Source organism: Dromaius novaehollandiae, chromosome 1 (genome assembly GCF_036370855.1).
Source record: "Dromaius novaehollandiae isolate bDroNov1 chromosome 1, bDroNov1.hap1, whole genome shotgun sequence".
NCBI classification, from domain to species: Eukaryota; Metazoa; Chordata; class Aves; order Casuariiformes; family Dromaiidae; genus Dromaius; species Dromaius novaehollandiae.
In genome coordinates this window covers 11925558-11939986 of record NC_088098.1, presented here as the reverse complement: position 1 = coordinate 11939986, position 14429 = coordinate 11925558, and the positions used below count along the sequence as shown (strand labels likewise).

Below are 14429 nucleotides of genomic sequence, written 5' to 3'. Positions count from 1 at the left end.
CTGGAACAATATGAATGAAACAAAACCTCAAGGTTTTTGGTGGGCTGCCTGTAATTATCTTGAAAATAAAAGTTTGACTTCATGAAAAATGTCCTATTTAAAAGGAAAGCACAAAGCAGCCTTTTAAAAAAATATTTTATTGATGTTTCTATCAAAGCATATCTCTTTATTTGCAAAAAGTCTTTCATTAAACTAAACATTTAGAACATTCTTGACAAAAGCTTGTTTGGAAGGTTTTGACAAAAATAGAAAAGGTAAACATGGAGGTAGAAGCTGTTGAGATATTTCTCACTTTTTAAATTATGTGAATAACTTCAATATTTATAAATGCAGAATGACATGTCAGTGAGCATGGGGAACTCCCTTATTGATTGTCTCCATGGCTTTCTTGACACCAGTATGTATTCCAGGATTTTGTAGGTATCTGCCTAAAGGAATCGTTAACCAGATGACCTGGTCAGATGGACACTGCCCTGGGCAAGAGGGCCCTTGTGTTAGGGACAACCTTTGCATGCAGTGAAGTATCTCCCCTGTAGATACTCACCCTCCCCCCACAGCCGTTCCTCCCCTAAATGAAGGCAATCTCAAAGCCTGGAGCTATGTTACATTGCACATTGTATCTCACTTTCTCTGGAGCACAGAGTGTAAAATATCACCACCTCAGAATTGCAGTTCTCCATCTTGTCTCACTGGAATGCTGCATAACATCAGGAGTGCTAGACAGGGAAATAATTTATCATGTCAGCAGTGCTGCTAATTAACGTGTAAATCATTTCGCTCACTTTTCCCCTGTCACAAGATTGGCTTTAAAAAGTCAAAGATTTAAAAATGATATAATTTATATTGCAAATTTTCGGAGTCACTAAATTTCCTGCTTTTCAAGATTTTCTTTGCCTCCAAGATGAACAGAATCACATTTTTATTTTGAATGATTCAGGTGTGTTTTTTTTCCCCCAGTTTCCTCAGTCTAGGAATGGGGACAGTAAGAAAAACATCAAATACTGTGATCCTGGCAATAAAATCCCAAGGAGCTGGCAGTCATGGGTCAGAGAAGACAAGGCTTGGGAGGGAGCCAGGACCTGCATGTGAACAGGAGCTTCGGGCTGGAGACAGCTGTCTGGGATCTGTCTGGGCAGCAGACACCCCAGATGAGAGAACCATGCAGGGAAGCAGCTTTTGCTGGTGTGGGAGCAGTAACATCAGACCTTGTTTTCACTTAAAGGGAGTTCCCATTAGAGCTCTACCTGGCAAACCCTGCTAATGAAGATGAAAGTTAGACTGCTTCCCAGAATGGAGTTATGTGGGCAGAAAGGAGTTTCTGCATGTATAAAAATATCTGCATTAAAGGTTTTGTTGGCATAGTTATGGTGTTTGAGCATAGTCTTGTTGTTTTATTTTGTTTTTTTAAACACAGGGAGAGCAAGACTACAGGAAAGGGAGAGTAGAAACGTAGCAACCTAGGGAGCCACCAGTTGCATATCTCTAGGCATGATCTTGAACAGTTGCAACAGGATGTCAGAACAGGACTCCCCATGTCTTAGGACCTGCTGGTGGGTGAAGGTGACCTTTGTCAGCAAACCAGTCTTCTACAACTCCCATGGAAGTCGAGAATGCTCATGGAAATTCATCATAAAGCATTTAATTTGCAAAGCCTGGAGAGCATGTCTCTTTCTTGTCTGTAGGCTCCTTGTGTGCGTGCAGAAGTCCCATCAAACATGCTAATCATGATTTTAGTGATAATTGGAACATGGATCTGAGAATAGGTTAAGTGGGTTCAATCATATTATCTGTCCATTTTCTGTTCATCTTGGTAGCTGCAGTTTAGACAAATCATCTGTGCTTAGGAAGACCCAAGTTCAAGACATCTTCTGGTGGTGCCAGTCTGTCTAGACTGTATGAAGGAAAGCTTGTATCCATGTGATGGCATTATGCAGGTATTCAAGCTTTCACCACTCCAGGCAGGCCAATGTCTGAGCAAGGGCATTCATAAAAAAAAACAGTGGGATGGTAGATGGAGCTAGGCTTGAGCATAAACTCAGACCCAGGACTGATGAAAAGTATAGACTAGCAAGAGAAGGGCCTGGTGGGTTATGGAAATTACAGCAACATCCAAGGGGGCAATTGGTTTGATGGTATGCTGAACCCTCTTACTCACTGGGGCCTGCTGTATGTGCCAACATGCATTGCAGTGACTCAGGCCCAAAGACAAGTGCTGCTGCAAGTAGGGACCTACTTGGGTGGAAAGCAGCCTGTGAATGTGGTTTCTAATGCAGGTAGGATCTGGTGTCCATCTCTGTTCACCATTACTGTGCCATAGCTAAGCATAAATATTGGAAGTGAAGAGAAGAATCAGTACAGGAGATAAAAATATGAAAGGAAGTGGAGAGGAGTTGCTATTCCCCCATCTATCTGATGGTCTGCTCATCTTTTAACCAGCCACTTACTCATTTTTACTATCTTCCCTGGTACCTGTCAGAAGGATCCACATCAGCAGACTCGGTCACAGACGTGAATTGATAGGTATGTCCTCCAATAGGTCTTGAAAAGCATCTACCTCCCTTCTCTAACTTTGTAGGGAATGTTGGCATTTGCTTTCTGAAGTTCACTGGCATTCAAGCATGAATTAAGTGCCTAAGGCTGTGACTGCATTAACATTTTGGTTCAAAGCTGGTTTTGAAGTGAACTCCCTGATTACTGTGTGTTATTATCCCACTTGCTGTGTGTTGATTTGGTATGCAAAGCAGTTTTGGTGCATATGAGCTAGCTTCCTTTAGGAGGAAACTTAATCAAAAGCTCTGCTCTGAATAGACACCACGTGTGCTCCAACCCCTGATGAAGGTACTTGGTTCTGAACCAATGAGCAGGCTGCGCAACCGCAAAGACCTGCAGCATGTACTGAACATGCACAAGCTACTAGAAAAAACCACTGAATGCTTCTGCAACATCCTGAATGTGCCTCTTGCTATATAAAAGGCCTAGTGCATTTTCATATTTTCTCACAGTTGCCAGCCCTCAACTCTGTGACTCTTCTGCTCTTTCTCAAACAGTTGCCCCGTCTTCTTTCTTGAAATCCCTTACCTTCTTTACCTGCCCTCACTTCTGTTGCTTTACCCAGCCTTTGCTGTTCTTTTTAATTGTTCCTCCTTTCCTGCTGCTGTCTTCTGCCATCGTAGTGTCTGTGCCATCAGCATCCTAGAAATCCAATGGATGTACAACCAGAGGCCTTGAGAAACTGATGCTATCTGTTAACTGTGCTGTGAAAGGGCTGAAAATGTAGCCAGCAGCAGCATAGCCCAGCGGCAATATCAGGAGGCTGCTAACTGCTGAACAGTGTCTCCTTAAATTCGGGAAGTTGAAGGTCTTGTTCTTGAAGGTCAAGAGTTGGGGTTAGCATGGCTGATGTGTCCATAAACTGGAGAGCTTGAATCAGTCTTTGGGTGGGAGCAGACTACCTGGCCTGCTGTGTGCCAGGAGCAGGGTTTGGAGGGGCAAGCTCCTTCTGGTGCTGCCCTGGGGCTCCTGGGCTCCACTCCATACAAGAGCCATGCAAGGACACATCAAGAGACCCGTTCTTGGTCCTCTCCCCACCCTGGCTGGCATCAGGGCAAAAACTCTAATGGGCTAGCTTCCATCCTTAGGTGTCAGTTGGGTGGACCAGCTTCAATGCTTTATTACCTATATCTAACCCTTGGGATCACCCTCTTTGTGGTTTCTGCAGTGATCCCATTGCTTGTAACAGCAATTTCCTCTGGGCCTGTGTATCTGTGCACATCTTCAGGCTGCGTGAATGCACTGAGAGCTTACTGCAAGTTTAGATTAAGAAAGGTAAATGCGACAGCTTCAGCTAAAAGGAATCTCAAATTATACAAGGGTACATTAAGCAGCCTCTGCCTAAATATGGGACTCAGCAGATGAGATACCTACGCAAAAAGAAGATAAACTGGTTTCAAGGAAGCTGCTGAGAGACAAAGATAGGAAACCTGATGTAACCCCTAGCCTGCCTCACTGATAAGAACTGAAGTATCTCCTGAGCACCCATGTGAGCACATGGCTGCTTTTCAGCACAGATGCCAGGGAAGAGCTTTGAGAAGGTGGGTTTGAATTTGGGCCTGGGAGACCAGCAAAAGCCTGGCCAAGGCCCCCAGGATGGCCTTAGGGGAGGGAAGGGGCAGGGGCGGCTCATGGCACCGAGACACAAAACAGCCCTGAGGAGCTTCCCCAGGCTGGAGGAGGACAGGGACCCTCAGCCTCCGCTCCGGCGCAAGGCAGGCTGCCACCTTCAGTGTTGCTGTGAAGGATATTCCTGAGCTCTAGCCAGTTCTTGCAGTGTTGGCTTCAGCTGAAGAGAAAAATGTGTCCTTCAGCCCCCCTGTCCATTCCTTGCTTTTTCAGCCTCCTCTTCCCTCCTTCATGCTTCACCTTTCTGATGACACGGGGCCCAACATGGGGGATGAAGTGATAAATACAAACTGGCTCTACAAAGTTCTGGAGGTAGCAGCTTTCTCCTTGCTTTTTAAAATCTCAAAGAATTGATCCAAGGTCTGTGACTACATCCCAGACAGAATATATGCTGCCATAAAACTGTACTTAGGAGCTCTCACTACTACCAAGAACTACTGGCATGTTCAAACCCTTTGTTACTAGCAGCAACCATTTTATGCTAGCCTAGTTTTTGTCCTTTTGAGGGGTGGGAGGGGATAAAGTAGCATTTCTCATTTGCTAAGAATGCTCCAGTGTCCTTTGCATTCCTGCATAGGTCAGTCCTCCCTCTGCTGCTTTGCAAACTGCAGTCTGGGAATCAGCTTGGCTGCCCCTGGATGCAGAAGGGTTTCCTGATGCCTGCCATAACACGGCCTTTCCTCGCTCCACGATCTTTAAGCACCAGCAGAGCTTGCAGCCTGTCTGGGCTTGCAGCATGATCACCATCTTTCCTGTCTTCTGTTAGCTGGTCACTCACCCATCCTCATTTTCCCTCTGCAAAATTATTTTGTCTAGTTAGAAGATAAAAATAACTCCCTGTTTTCCAGGGATGGATCCTAGAGAGATGTTCTCAACAGAAAGACGCTGAGTGGCAGAACAAATAAACCAAAAGAATAAAATTATACTGTGATAAAGACTGCCTTTTAGATGCACCTATATACACTGAGAATAAAATCGTCAAAATAGAAAGGAACAATTTTTGTATTTGCAATGTTTTTTTTTCCTTTTGGTTCCACCTCCTGCAGAATAGGCAAATGTTGCCTCAGGTCTCAAATCCAACAGCGCTTGCCTCCATAAAGCACTGGGTGTGGTGCATCTTGTGAGAACGTTTTGGCCAGTTTATAGGTTACAGACCAACAAACACCAAAAACCCAGTCTAATGTGGTCTGAGTGCTGCTGGAAGGCTGCATCGTGAGGGGATTATATTGCTTGTGTGTGACTTCACAGGGACTTCTTTGTTCTTGCCTCCTGCAGGCTGCTGTTAATGAGCCCTGTTGCTTAGACATAGTTTCTAATAATTCAGAGGATTTAAAGATAACTGTTGGAATACATTGGGATTCCGGGCACTGCTGGAGAGCTCTATGACTTAAATAGGACCTAAAACATTAAAGTGACACAATTCCCATTTGAGGTTGATACATATTCATCCCAAGTGTGAAACCTCAGGCGTACTGACAGACCAACGTTTTAAAGCTTGTGTGTATAAAATTGGTTACTGGAAGCTATGGATATGCTGTTTAGTTGTCAAACTTTAGACACTCATGTGTGAACATTTTGGGCTCTGTAAATTAACCTTTGCACATCTCAGTGATGTGCAGAAGGTATGAAGACTCGCTGTGGAAATCCTGGGATATAACTGAGGCAGAGCGGTGAGGTGCCCGCTGCTGGCTCTGTTGAGATGTGCCTTTGCTCCCTGCCTTTTGCTGGAGGGTTGCTAGTTTCAGCATGCTGGAAGGGTTTCTTCCTCCAAACTTGGCCAAACCTGCTCCCATCCTAGTCCTGACAAGATGACACGAGGAACCCCAAGGCTCACGGATGCCTCTAACATCTTACAAGCGCTGCTGCCTGAGCATGGATGTACTGCTTTACAGGACGAATTGCTTGCTAAAACAGAGTATGCTTGAATGTTTTTCATCTACCCCAACCTCATTTCCGGCATCAGCCAAGCTCTAGGTTTAAACAGAGAAAAACGTAGGGACAGGCTTCTATTTTCAAGACTGGAACCAAAATTATTGAGAGTAAATGCAACTCAATATGCCATTTCTGAGTACGTTCAACAACCAGGACACTTTTTAGTGGCTTTATATCTCTCACCTGAGATGATCTCTTCTGATGTAGCTAGAGACTCCATGAATTGCTCTGCTTGTCAACTAACTCCCTCTGAACTGGGCTTAAGGTTGGACTAACGGGTTGGCATCCGACACCTCTGTCCTCCAGGTTGGGTGGTTATTGTGACTTCTGTTATAGTGACTTCTCCAAAGCCTCTTGCTGTTGAAGCTGCCAGTTATGTTCTCCTTTTACCCTAAACCTGATTTCCTGCTTGTTACCCGAGACCAACATATTTCTTTATACCAGGGTGACAAAGCATCCTGGTATAAACAACTTTTCCTCCTGTCCCACAGACTTTTTCTGGGCTGTTGTTTTGCCCGGGATTTTAGAAATAGCAGCTGGGATATGGGATTTTGCCTGTCCTTCCCTCTCAGCCATTGCATCAGAACAGGTGATGTTATCTGAATCTAGGGTCAGGTCAAGACACAAGCTACCCCTCAGCCTGATAGTGGTAGATAGGGTCCATAGCCCAACACAGACAGCGTGTCCCACGTTCCACATCCCATTCTTCCAAAATCCTGTCCCTTACTATATACCAATTTTGGCCTTTGCATTTCATTAGCGCAAATGCAGTTTTGACGAGGCACATCTCCAGGGATTCTGAACAGAAAAGCAAATGTAGCCTGTGGGCCTTTCCTCTGGGTTTGGCAGCTGTGTGTATGTCTCTCGTGTTCTTCAGTCGTCAGACTCCTTCCAGCCAAAACTGTGCTGATACTTGTTCAGGAAGCTTTCTGAGTGTTACCACACTGCAAAAGACTGTTCTTCAAAAGATGTATCATTGAATGACGTACTGCTCTTGCATCCTCCTTATTTGTCGATCTTTAGTTACCAAGCTTTCTACATGCTTGCGTTATTCTTTTTCATGCTATTTCCTTTCTCCCCACTTACGATTTATTTCAGGGGCTCTTAGTGTCACACCAGTGCCAGGGACTGTCTGCAAGGGATACAGAGCTGCAACAGTATCGTCCTTTCTCTAGGCACAGATGTGGGCTCTGGGCAGGTTGCCAGTCTTTGGCAGGGGCCATCTGTATTTGCAGCAATTCTGAGATACCTTTTGGCTGCCTGCGGCTGCAATTTTGTATTCTCTGTGAGCTTTGCCTTGTGTCTCCAGAGAAACAACACAGGAGAAATTACTGCTTGCTAGCTACACTCCCGCTTTCAGCATGACCTCTGTGTGTAGCACAGGGCTTGGGAAGGAGGCATGAGAAATTCACCTGCTCTGTCCTCCTCCAATCTCGCTGAGCTTACCATGGAAAACCTGTTGTGGTCACAGCACAAGTTCTGGGGCCCAGGGGCATTGCAAGGAGGTGGAGAGGAAGGGTTTGTGGCTATAACAATGGTTTCCCTGAATTTATTTCCAAAACACTACATACCTCAGCCAGTTTGCGCAAAATAGAGAAGTGATGAATTTATGCCCTGGTTACATCAAAGAGCACAATTTTTCTTCTCTGCCTGCATGCCCAGTCCTTGTCCAGCTCCATGATCTGACCTCCTGCCGCCTGCTGATGCACATCAACTCTCTGCGTCCAAGGCCAAATTCCTTAGCACCAGAAATTAGGTGTCCTTGGTTGCTGACCCTTGCCTGTGTAATGACTTATTGGAAGGTCATTACTAGATATGATAGAGCCAAATCTGGCCTTAAAGCATATGTTTTTGCATGCAATAACCTGGCACAAAGGAAAAAAAGCAGGAAGAGAACCATAACAGTTAAAAATCCGCCAGCTCTCAAGGTGGTGAAAGGCAGGCTCCAGTGATGGTAATCCTGTGAGGCAGTATTGCATTTGGCACTGAGACACCTGTGTGTGATCTGTGTCTTGGGAACCCCTTAAGGAAGATGAGGAAAGGGTTGCCAATCTAAAAAAAAAAAAAAAAAAAAAAAAAAAACGGCCCAGAAACAGAGAGTGAAAACTCACCTTGTTTAATTTATGGTGTGGCCATGTTTATATCCTCCATAAATCTTGGAGAAGAATGGGCCAGTCATAACTCTCCCACTCACCTTTAATCCATAGTGTTCCTTCTCTACAAACTTGAAGTTCCAGAGAAATATGATTCATCTTCAGAATTTATGCTTGTTTTTGTTGGAAGGAGAATTCTTCTGTTTTCTTAACTAGAGGGAAAATGAATCATTGTGCAGTAGGAGGGCTAGACGTTAGGTTGAAAAATAATGAATTTTGTGTTTTGTGAACTGGAGAGTACAATGCCCAGTATTTTTTCGTAAATCATTGTTCACAGTCTTTTGCTATAGCTGAAACAGTAATGATCCATGCTGCCTAAAAAATGGGAGTTTTAAAGAATTTTGTTTTGTAAATATACAGTCATCTCAAATCTATCCATGTGTCTTCCTCCATGTGATATTTTGATATGCTGATATTTTATTTATGAAGCATTCGAAGTTGGATAAAACCCCACTCCAAAAAAAATTAAAAATAATGTTTGAAAAGGTAGCAATTTTTCATGTATTCAAAGTCTGCAGAACTTCAATATGTTTCACATTTCAGCACACAAACACAACACACTGCAGAACCCTTGTTGTGTGTGAAATGTTTTGACTCAAATAGTTGGTGATGAATAAAGACAGATAGATATATGTATGTGCGTATAAATAAATAAAGATTTGATATGTGATGACCGTAGCGCCTCCTTAATCAAATATCATTCACTTACAAGTCACCATCCATCTGCGATCTGAAAATAGCATACTGTTGTGAGAAATAAATCCTACAAATGGGGGAAAAAATCAAGTTTTAGATGGTTTTATGCACTTGACAAGACAGTGTGCATTATCATTTTCACTTTTTCTTCTCTGTTAGAAACTAGTGAATGAATTTCCTCTTCTCTTATATAATCGAGCAGAGAAACGTTCTTACATACAAAAGATGCGATTGTGAAATTCCCCAAGTTTGCAAGGAATCTGGAAGGCAGATACCGGAGTTGTAAACATGCTTAACTGACTTTAAAAGCTGATAAATTTTAATTTGCTTGTGCCCATTTAAAGCCATCTATAACCCTGCTATGGCAACAGCATTGCTGGGGTTGTTAACATAGAGATGGACTTGCTATTACTTTAGTTCTTGTTTCAGACTGCTCAAATAACAATAGCAACAGAATGGAAGTGCCCCTTTGTGCCAAAAACAACAAAGGGGATGAGCAGAGTCTAGGAATTCTTGGCAACAAGTATCTCACACAAATTAGACTCTAATATGAAGTATTTTTAGATTTGGATTCCTTTTATTGGATGTTCAAAGGATAAGACTCTCTGGAGCAAGTCCCTAGTGCTCTCTTCCCCTTTCTGGAAAGGACTGCAATTCTTGGAAGCAGGATCTGTGTTTGATTCTGGGAAGACTCTTATTCATTTTGGTAAAAAATGTTTCTTTTGTTTCAGCACAGAAACTCAAAACTCATAGTGTGATGTACTGACAACTCCAAAATGTGGTGAGGGAGAAGACATCCTTGAAGTCTGCTGAGAAACTGTAATTATCCAAGGAAATCATGACGTTCAGTGTTTTGGATGAAATACAGAGCAGCTTCCATGAGCAGGTCTTTGTGAGTGGTTGCTCATCACATTGCCGCCCCCGATTACATCATCCTGTATCTCCAAATTTTTTTTTGTCCTGAAGCACCATGGATTCTCTTATCATGTGAGACTTAATTTTCATTAAAAAAGGAAAAAAATAAAAGTGCGTGCGTAACTCTTCAGCTGTGAAGAATGAGAATTCTAACGTCTTAAAAAAGAAGGCAGCTCTAATGTTTATTTGTTTTAAATTCCCATGGCTTGATCAAGCACAAGATTTTCAGGATCTGTTTTTTGAATGGTGTATGATGATCCTATCCCTTAAGAAAATTCCCCAATACTAGAGACAAGTGCCACAAGGTGTTCAATGTAGACTCTAACGTGCTTTGGCAAGGATTTCATCATCTTCATTTTCTAATTCTTATCTTACCCTCAATACAGCCACGACTCTTGGGTAAGAAGAAAGACAGTCTGGTTCTGCCCTGCGCAGAGCCCCTTTCCTCTCACGCTGAAACTGGTGACAGCCCCCCCGGCCCCGCGCAAGCAGGCCTGCACCCGCGAGTCGTAACACAAGAAGGTTGTTCGGCGCTGCCGGGACCGAGGCTGCTGGCGATGCCTTTCGTCTCTCGCGCTCACTTCCTGCGGCTCACTGGGGCTGCGGCTTTGGGGTTTTCAGCTCGGGGCGTGTGTTTGCTGGGGGGTGCTACAGACGTCTTGTGTGCTCGGGGCCTCGTGCGGGACGATGCAGATGCTCCAGGGGTCCTTCTGGACGAGACATCTCCCGCCGGGCAGCGGGATCTCTCCTCCTGCTTTAAATGCATGAAAACCTAAGGTCGTGTTTGCGTTACACTCTAGATTAGATTTGCATGATTTGTTATTTGTTTTTTCCTGTTTTTTCATGTCAGTAACAAAAGGTAACTTAAGCCCTAAGAGAGTGTCTTAAGTACCCATGTTGCACTAGCTTTTCTTGGTGTGTCGCTCAGCAGCGCATTTCCTTCGCGCAGGATGTTGGCGTGCTTCATTTCCCAGACTGAAGCGGTAGTAAAATCGCAGAAAGAGAGGCTGGGAAATTGAGCGTTATGGGGGGTATCAAGACGTCAGTCTTGTGACAGGTCCCTGGAGGAGCACCAATGTGTGATTTCAGAGACCAGATAAAAGCGCTGACACCTTGGTTAAGTAAGTGCAGGCAAGTCACAGAGAGTATTTGTGCAACTGCAGTGGAGGGGGGGACAGTCAGTGCTGAGAGGGTGTAAGTATGTGCTTAAGCTTTCAAAATGTATTTTTTTTATCTAGATATGTATTGATACTGATTTTGCAAGCAAAACTATTAAAACCAATTGCTGCATATTTTCTTTCTTTGTAATTACTGTAAAGGTTAGAGAGATATATTTATTCCAAATTAAATTTCGTGCTCATGCTCAAGTATGTGTTTAGATTAATACTACCTGAAGTGGCTGAACTATTTTGGTTTTATGAAGCAATCCGGTCATATTTCCCAACTGGGCATTTTAAAAAGAGAAATCTGAAACATATCAAATGTGTTAGTCATCTCATGATGACAAGACCTTTCCCTTGCAGGGAAATCCACATTTATTTTTGTTCGTGCCACATTTCAAAAGCACTTCAGATATAAATTGCAAAGACATAGTTCAAATACATTTTTAATTACTGCTAGTATTTCTGAGGCTCTCAGAGGTGGCAGCTAGTTTGTTAAAGTGGCATCATATCTAGATGCATCTGCTACTAGTGGAAGATTTTAAAAAATATATTCATTCTGCTATGGTATTTCCAAGTTGTAAATTAAACACTATATTTAATTCCCAGTAATCCCCAATTACTCCTTTCTTCTCTTTGCAAGACGGCTATGGGAACCGAGGAGGTTTTGTCCCCAGCAGCGAATCAAGCTGGGGTATGCGCCGAGGTGGGAGCAGCTCCACGGCTGGGGACGGAGCCCTTCCTGCAGTGGTGCGGGTAACGCTGCCCGGGCCCTGCCTTTTCTGCGGCACCTCCGACGCCCGTATCCAAGGTCACTAGCAACCAAACTCTCTTTTCAAGGTGCCGGCATTGCAAGGCCTGTGCATTGTATCCTGCCTCGGGAGGATTTGAGGAAGCAGTGTGAAAACCGTGTTTATAAAAGGATGTGAAATATAAACTAACACTCCCTTTCTGATATCTGAAGATTTATCTCTCAGTAAAATTCCTCATGGGAAAGCTGCAAAAATGCAACCTCAGTATTAATTATGATCCTACAAACTCAAACTATCTAAACTTACATGCAGAAGAGAAGGTGGTATGAAAAAAGAGATATTTGACTATTTGTCCCGCTCTGCAAATACAAACACAGCTTTCTCTGTGTTTATGCTACACTGGCTACAACTGTACTGCAATACAGAAGAGGGAAGGTTGGGCTCCCGAGCGTAGCTCTATGCCAGGGCTGAGCGCTTTGGTGGACTCCACGGCTGTAGCGTTTCAAATAACGGGGACCACTCTGCAGACGAGGGAAGAGCTACGATCATAGCGCGGAAGAGGCATCCAGGGCACGATTCTGACCTGTGGTCAGAGACAGGAGATGCGAAGCCGGGGAGGAGGAGGTACAGCCCTTCTGAATGTGCGTGAAACACTGCCTCAGCAGCAAGGATGAATAAAAGGGATAATTAGCAGGAATTTAGAGTATTAGCACAATTGTGGGATGACCTTTATTTGAGCAGAGAGAAAGAGGTGGAGGAGCCAAAAATAAGCTCCAGGTTAAGAGCTGTAATGACATAGAATTTGCCAGAATTTTAATAGCCATGGAGATAGGGGGAAAGGGGAAAAATACGAAGTTATTTTTGAAATATCAGGAGGCCTTGCAGGAGAAGAAAGCGAGGAAAAGATGCGAGTCTGGTTATTCATTCCCCGTCATTGGTGCAGATGTGATAGCTGTAATCATGGAAGACAATTTAGATAGGCAAGTATGAAAGGAAAGTGGGCTAGAACCTCCATTAAATACTTAAGGAGAAGACAATAAAATAAAACGAAAAACAGGAAGAAAATCTCAACAAGCAAAGGCTACATCTAGTTGTTGGAGGGAAGGGAGGAGCAGAGGAGAATGAAAAAGCAATCCTTGTTCTCAAACAAAGGTAGAAGGGCTGCTTCAATGCGCTGGAGGGTGGAAGCTGGTAAGAGGGAGAAAGGGAAATCAGGATAGGGGAAGCAGAAGCCTCTAGGTTTTGAGAAGCCTGAAGATGAGGGGGAGGAGGGAGGGTGAACAGCAGGCGGTGAAGGAGGTGGAGCTGAGCAGGCAGCAAAAACGTCAGGGACTCCAACAAGGGAGAAAGAAAGAAACACAGAAAAAAATGGCGAGAGGCTGCGAAGAAAGGCCAAGGGAAGAGTAAAGAACGAGGGCTACAGAATAACACTTGGAGCAGTGGACTGCAGAGCAGGAGAGCAAATTTGGTAATTCTTCCTCACACAAAGCCTTTTCTCTTTGTATCTGAATGTGCCTATTTCTGTCAATCTGATTAAACTAAGCAGCTGATATTGTTATTCAGGTGATGGTTGGGTGCCGATACACAACCTTCAGGAGCACACAGGGCCTGTACGAGGAACTGATTTATGGGTCAGCGACCAAAATTTAAAGAAAAATCGCAGAAAGAAAAAAATCACTGTGGTCCCAAACAAATCTTATCTTTCCCTATTTTTTTCATGATGAATGGACAAGAACAGAAACAAAATTCTCTGCATCTGTTGTGAAGCAAAATATCTTATTTCAGGTCTTTGTAAGGCACGCCGGAGGAAGAGAGCACTGGATGTTTTGTAGTGCTGCCGCTACGGGAGCCAGAGCCTCCCTCTCCCACTGGTGGTGAGGCGTGACAGCGCTCAGACCACACGCGGAGCAGCCGAGTTTCACTTCTGCCGAAAGGTGTTCAGCCCCACAGCTCTCCGCGGCTCCCACGCGCGAGGCTGGAGGGTCACCTGCAAAACCCTGCATTTTGTGCCAGGCACGAGAGTCCCCGCAGAAGGGGCTGCTGCATGTCGCCCGCATGCGGCACTCTCTTCTCGGGGGGGACGGAGGTGGATACGCATTCACTTGCTGCTCACCTCAGGCCATGGTTTTTAGTTAAATTCCTGCATGGTGTCACAAGCATGCTCCAAACCCATGAGGGGCAGTGTTCGGGGGAGGTTTCCCTCGCTGCTGGAAGCCAAAGCTGTTCCACTGAAGAGTTACTGGGACAGAAAGCAAGCGAGAAAGAGAATGACTCTGTGCTCTGAGCCTGCTGTAATGTTTGAAGACCAGGGAAATAAATAAAATTCGTTTTAGATGGTCTCATTTTTTTTAAAGTGACCTAATAATTTAGGACAACCTAACATAACCAGCAGCCCTGCAAAAGGCGTGGGACTCACTCAGAGCTCTCATGCCAGGTCCAGCAGACATTGGGAGGTGGCTGTAGGAACACAGCTATAGGCATGATTAAAGCAGCTCCTAATTACACACATCATTGCTGAGGCTTGGTGTCTCCCTTTAAGGAACTCTTACTAGCAAGGACCACAGCTTTATCCACTGAACTCACGGTGCTTTGAGGCAATGAATGTGTCTTCTGGTGTCTCTAATGTGGTGCTTCAGAAAAGA

The 14429-nt window shown here is 44.3% G+C and overlaps 1 long non-coding RNA gene across 1 annotated transcript; it reads left to right on the top strand.

Moving 5' to 3' along the window:
- The first annotated feature begins 13081 nt into the window (after positions 1–13081).
- Positions 13082–14129, top strand: LOC135328173 (uncharacterized). Its single transcript, XR_010388935.1, has 2 exons — positions 13082–13255; positions 13573–14129. It is a non-coding gene; the product is annotated as an uncharacterized LOC135328173 (long non-coding RNA).
- The last annotated feature ends 300 nt before the right edge of the window (positions 14130–14429 follow it).